General features: G+C 39.2%; 1 non-coding gene across 1 annotated transcript; it reads left to right on the forward strand.

Annotated features, from left to right (window-relative positions):
- Positions 1-656: 656 nt before the first annotated feature.
- LOC132616368 (small nucleolar RNA R71) lies at positions 657-763 on the forward strand. The gene has a single exon (XR_009573153.1). It is a non-coding gene; the product is annotated as a small nucleolar RNA R71 (small nucleolar RNA).
- The last annotated feature ends 5,321 nt before the right edge of the window (positions 764-6,084 follow it).

A 6,084-nucleotide genomic window follows, 5' to 3' on the forward strand; every position in this document is an offset into this window, starting at 1 on the left:
CAGCATTGCTAGCAGAGTTGCTAGCTGAATTGTCTCTCCACTGCTGAGAATTTGATGATTGTCCCTTTGGTGGAATATAGGGGTTAGAGCTCTTATTGCCATAATTGTTGTTATTGTAATTCCCTTGATTGGGATTTCCCTGATCATTTCTATTGTAATTGTTCCTTTGAAATTGGTGTTGAGGCTTCTGCCATGGGTGATGTCCTGGACCTTGATAATTTTGCCTTTGATAACCCCCTTGGGAGTTGTTGACATAATTAGCATCTTCATAATGTTGTTGTCCCTCTTGGTACATCCCCTCAGGGATTGGATACATCCCTGGTGGAGGAGGTGGTAGCTCCTCAACAACATTTACCCCCTGTGAATCCTTCTTTGCCAATTTCTTTGACGATAGATCCACCGTAGTTTGCAATTGAGCAAAGGCATGATCCCTCTCATGGTTCTCCTTTGCGACAACGGCTAGTGATGGACTACCATAAGACAAGCTCTCGTTATCATTTAAATGCCAAGCTTGATTTTGGGTGGTGAGCTTATCGAGCAAACGTGTGGTGACAAATAACTTTTCCATGAAGCATCCACCAGGGGTAGTATTTACAGCAATCTGATTCATTGTATCTAATCCCTTGTAGAACTTCTCGGTGAGAATAGCATCCGGAAACCCATGAGTTGGGGATTGAGCTAGATAGTACTTGAACCTCTCCCATGCAGAATATAATTATTCCCCTAGGAGTTGTTTGAACTCAAAGATCTTATCTCGAAGTTCATCCTTTTTGCTTGGTGGAAACCACTTCTTGAAAAATGTATTGGCTAGCTCACTCCAAGTGTGAATAGAATTGCTGGGAAGCTTTTCATACCATTCCCTTGCTTGTCCAGCTAAGGAATATTTGAAGACCTATAACCGAAGTGCATTAGCAGAAACAACACCTTGGGATTGTTGAGCACATACGTGTATGAAGTTCTTTAAATGTCGGAGTGGACAATCCTCCGAAGAATTTCGGAAATAACCTTCAAGTTTCAATAGCTGATAGATAGAGCTATCGATTTTGAAAGTAGCATTTCCAGTCCTAGGAGGGACCACAGCAGAAGCATAATCAACTTCATTAATGAATTCCTCAAATATATTCTCATCTTCCTCCTCTTTCGGTACAGGTGGGTTCACTTGGAGCCCACCTTGGTTTCCTTGGTTTCGATTGTGTCTTCCTGCCATTTTCACCTGGTTCACCAAAAACAGCAAACAAGCTGTGATGGAATAGAAAACGTTTTAAAGAAAAGTACACAACAATCAGTAATTTCAGAACCGTATTCTCCAGCAACAGTGCCAAAAATTGATACGCTCAAATTACACCTATTAGTGGCGTAAAGCAGACGTTGTCAAATATAATAACCCAAACAAGGTTGGGGTCGAATCCCACAGGGAATATGGATTGAAAAGGGTACTAATTATATGCGATATAGGTCTTTAAAGGCTTTAATCCTATTCCTAACAGTTTGGAATATTTGTTTTGTAACATAAACTAATACTTTGACTTGAGTTGTAATTAATGCGAGAGAGAGACTAAGGTTGTGTTCCCCGTTTTGATTAGATATTATGCTTCAGGTTTCAATATGATATACTTCTAATGGTTGTTCTAATGATTTGCACTTGATCTCTTAAAGACTTCCTAATGTTTCCCACCAGTTAGGTCGTATTTCCTCTTTATGATTTTCCCAAATACAAAAGAGTTGATATCGAAGAACGACCAATAATGCCAATTAGACTTGTTCTTATTCCTAAGTTAGTCTATTAAACGAGGGTTAACGCCCTGAGTCATTGTTATTCAATCTTACCAATGCTAACTCACTTTCCTAAGAAAAGTTAGAATAATGGCTTAGGCTAATGCTTGCAATCATTACCTAACGCTAAAATACAAATATTGAATAAATACCAACAACCATTATGCATATATCAATAGTAGAAACTCATTCACATAATACCCATCATGGGGTCCACAACCTTAGAATTAAAGTTAGCTACTTATGCTTTTGTTCAACAAAGAAAGCTTAAAAGTTGACATAATGTACTTACAATAGTAATCAATGTGAACTAAGGATGATATTGATGCCTTAAATGCTCCAACAACTTCATCAAATATTTAATGCTAAGAGTTAATGTTCTAGATAGAGAGAGTAATGCTGAAAAAAACCTAAACTTAACTATTTATAAGATCAAAAATTGCGCTAAAATTCTGGACAAAAACACCCTTCGTGGCATCGTTACAGACCGTAACACGTGTTACGGTCCGTCCTTTTGTTCCGTCCTTTGTCAGCTTGCTATTAGGTCAACCGTTACGACTTCTTTCGACGGATCGTAACACAGGTTACGGTCCGTATCTTCCAGCGGATCATGGCTTCAGTCTTCAGTGGACAATGAATTACGCCCTGTAACTTGCGTTACGGACCGTCCTTCTGGTCTTAACATTGACAATACTTAGGCATCTTACTGGAATTTTCCTTTAGATTACGGTACATGTTACAGCCAGTAACATGAGTTACGGACCGTCCTTTTGAGCCGGCATGTATCTGGATTTTCCTCTCAGGTTACGGATCACGTTACAGTCTGTAACTCGAGTTACAGACCGTCCTTTAGCTCCAAGTTGTCCATTTTTCAGTAATTCTCATCATTTTTGTTCCTTAGTCTACCAACCCTACAAAACATCAAAATAACATAAGAAACGATATAAAAACAGTTAAAAACAAGTAAAACTTCTAGTGAAAAGACATCAAATGTGCCAAAATTCACGGCACATCAGGGACCCGCGGAGCCCATGCATTACAATCGATTCCGGAATAACATCGAATTCGGCCATGCAACAACGATGCCCGAATATAACCATCATACATCGGCCTCCTCACAATCACGCAAAAGAGTTGTCAAATATCAGTTTCATAAATCAACGATTCCGGAATTAAACCTCGGACATTGGCCTCCTCACAATCACTCAAGTAAAAGAGTTTATCAAGTATCAGTTTTATATAAACAACGATTCCAGAATGGATCTTCGAACATCAGTCTTTTTCACAATCACTCAAGTAAAAGAGTTTATCAAATATCAATTTCGCTCAATTAACGATACCGGATCATCGCCGGATATCGCATGATAGTTATGAGAGAATGTGTGCAATGCATATGTCAATCATCAACAAGCAAGCTCAATATCACAAGTACCTCAACGGGGTACACCAACAATGCATCACATCACAATACCAACAGTGGGTATGCTAACATATATCAATCCAGTACCAACAGCGGATACGCCAATAGTATATCAATAATCTCAAGTACCAACAGCGGGTACGCCAATAATATATCAAAGTACAAATACGAACAACGGGTATGTTAATCCTATCTGAATCAGGACAACAAGCGACATTCGTTATCTACTAACTACACATGGCCTCAAGCCAACATAATTAAGCAATCAAACACATATAACGGGGTGGCTAGTCCTAACACACATCAGGGCCCAACTAAGGCAATATCCATCCCAACTTCACACCCGAAGGTTCACATGCTGTCTCCGACATCATAATCTAAATATGTGATTCACTATACTAAGTCTCACCAAAGGTAAACCATAACGTACTTGGACTGCCGAACTGCAACACCAACAAGTCACTCTATCGCCTTGCCCTTTCTCTGAAGCTCAGAACCAAAGCAGTCTAAGCATAATCGAATTCTAAGTTAGAAATCATGGAGAATGATACTAATATTACTATGATATCAAGTAGGTCCCTTTTAACCCTAGAAATTGGGAAAACGGGCCCACAAGGGCGAAATGGGAAATTCACGGGTAAAATACCAAATTGAATCCTAGGTAATCATAACTCAATCATTAATTATTGATTTAGCTGAAGAATTATCCCCAAATCTGATTTCTAGTAAAAACCCCGAAATTGGGTATGAACCCTAATTCTCCAAATCCGAAATTCACGTTAAAAGTGGAAGATATATAATTACTAAGCTTAGATTTATCAAGTTTTATCACCAACATCATCAATTTATCATATAGGACCCTAAGGGAAAATCTCCCAAAACCCTTTTTCAATTTCCAACTTTAAGAGATTGTAAAAGGGAAGGGGGAATTCTAAGATGCTTGTGATTAAGGAAGAGTAAAGGATTGGACAAAGGTTTATCACCAAGAATCTCCTCAATTTGTCTCCAAGAACAGTTTCTCTAAGCTCCAATATCGAGATATGAAATAATGAGGGTCTAAGACTTATTTAAATACATTTAATGAAATGTCACTGCCCTTGACCGCCACGGCGGAGGGAGTGCTGCTACAGCGGTGCCGCTATGGCGGCTGGGACACTGCCGCAGCGATAAAGCCTAAATCACTCATGACCGCCCCAACGATCATCATACTGCCATAGCGGTGCCGCTAGGGCGGCTCTGGTGCCGCCGTTGTGGGCACCAGATTCCCCATAAATTTCTAAGTTTCAATCAAAAATTCGGTTATTCCCGAGGCCATCTGCTCACAACCCGACCACCTAAACCCATACAAAAATACGCTACGAACGCACTCGTGGTCTTAAAATTTCCAACGGAGGTCTCATTGACCGAGTCAACCACCGATGCCTACTTCCCATTTCCCATCCAAAGTCCGAAATGCACCAAAATGCATTGCGAACTGAACCAACCATACATAAAGGTTCTAAACAACCATCTGGACCTCTCGGAGTTGACGAAACTCTGAAAAAGTTCCGTTTGTCCAAAAGTCAACCTCGGGTCAAAAGTGAGTCAATCAATGCTCAGAAGTGGCGAAAGTACCAAAAGAGCTATAACGACCAAACGGGTCGTTACACTTCTTAATTCTAGGGTTGTGGCGAAAAACATGATAGTTTGTTTGGCGACAATTATTATCTATTAAATTTTCATATTTTGGGTTGCTTATTTATTCTTAATCTTAATTGTTTGATTATTTGGCCAGTAGTTGAACACTATCTGTGGCGTGTGAATTCAACTAGGAATATAGAATTTGCATGCGTAATAAGAATAAATAGGGCTTGTTCGATATAATCGTTTCGCTAATGAGGATAGGAATATACCCTTTAGCTTTGCTTAGTTGAATACGGAGAATTAAATGTGTTCTTGTTACCTCTGACGACCATAGGGAGATAGGCATTATAGTAGTATCTACAGGCTTGTGAGAAACTCGGAAGATACTCATAAAGTTATAATTAACCTGTCAACTAGTAACCCAGGAAATAAGATAGGTAGAATCGTCAAAAGATCAACTGGATTGTCGAAATCAATGACCCTAGAACTTTCTCTCATCTGATAAACTTTACAGTCTTCGTCACAAATTTCTCAGTCACAAAACACCTATCATCAATTGTTTACTTTCAGTTTTAGTTTAGTCACAACAAACACTTTGATTGTCACTCTCTTGAATAGTTTCATTCAAATTTAAATTAGTTTAACAGTATAAGAATCTAAGTCTGTGTAGGATCGATGACTGGACTTAAAGTTCTATATTACTTGTACGACCATTTATACTTGCGTGTGTGTTTGGGAGCAACAAGTTTGGGCGCCATTTCTGGGGACTTAGAAAGATTTACTGTTTTTCTAATTTGAGTTTGTTTTTCTATTCAAGTCTTTACTATTTTCGTTGGTCTACTTGTGTCACTTTAGGTTTCTCTGGTTTATGCTAAGCACTAGAAGTTCAGGAAAACCGTTAGTTGATCTTGATCCCGAAATCGAAAGAACTTTACACAGATAGATAAAAATGGCTGAGGAAGCAGCAAGACTTGCTCTTGAAGCAGCAGAAGGGGAAAGAAACAAAACGGGGATGAACATGGTGTACGAGATGTTTCGAGGACACAAGAACAACAAATTCTTTTGTCCAATTATGCTATACCTAGTCTGGAAACTATTGCTAAGGCTATTGTCAGGCCTGACATTACTGAAAATTTTGAGCTGAAAGAAGGAATGGTGCGGCTGGTGCAACATACGTGCTAGTATATGGGTAAGTCTAGTGAAGACTCGTATAAGCACTTGATGCAATTCGTGGAGTTGAGCGAGAATTTCCAATATAGAGATGTTCC

The sequence above is a fragment of the Lycium barbarum genome, chromosome 10 (genome assembly GCF_019175385.1).
Source record: "Lycium barbarum isolate Lr01 chromosome 10, ASM1917538v2, whole genome shotgun sequence".
NCBI lineage: Eukaryota > Viridiplantae > Streptophyta > Magnoliopsida > Solanales > Solanaceae > Lycium > Lycium barbarum.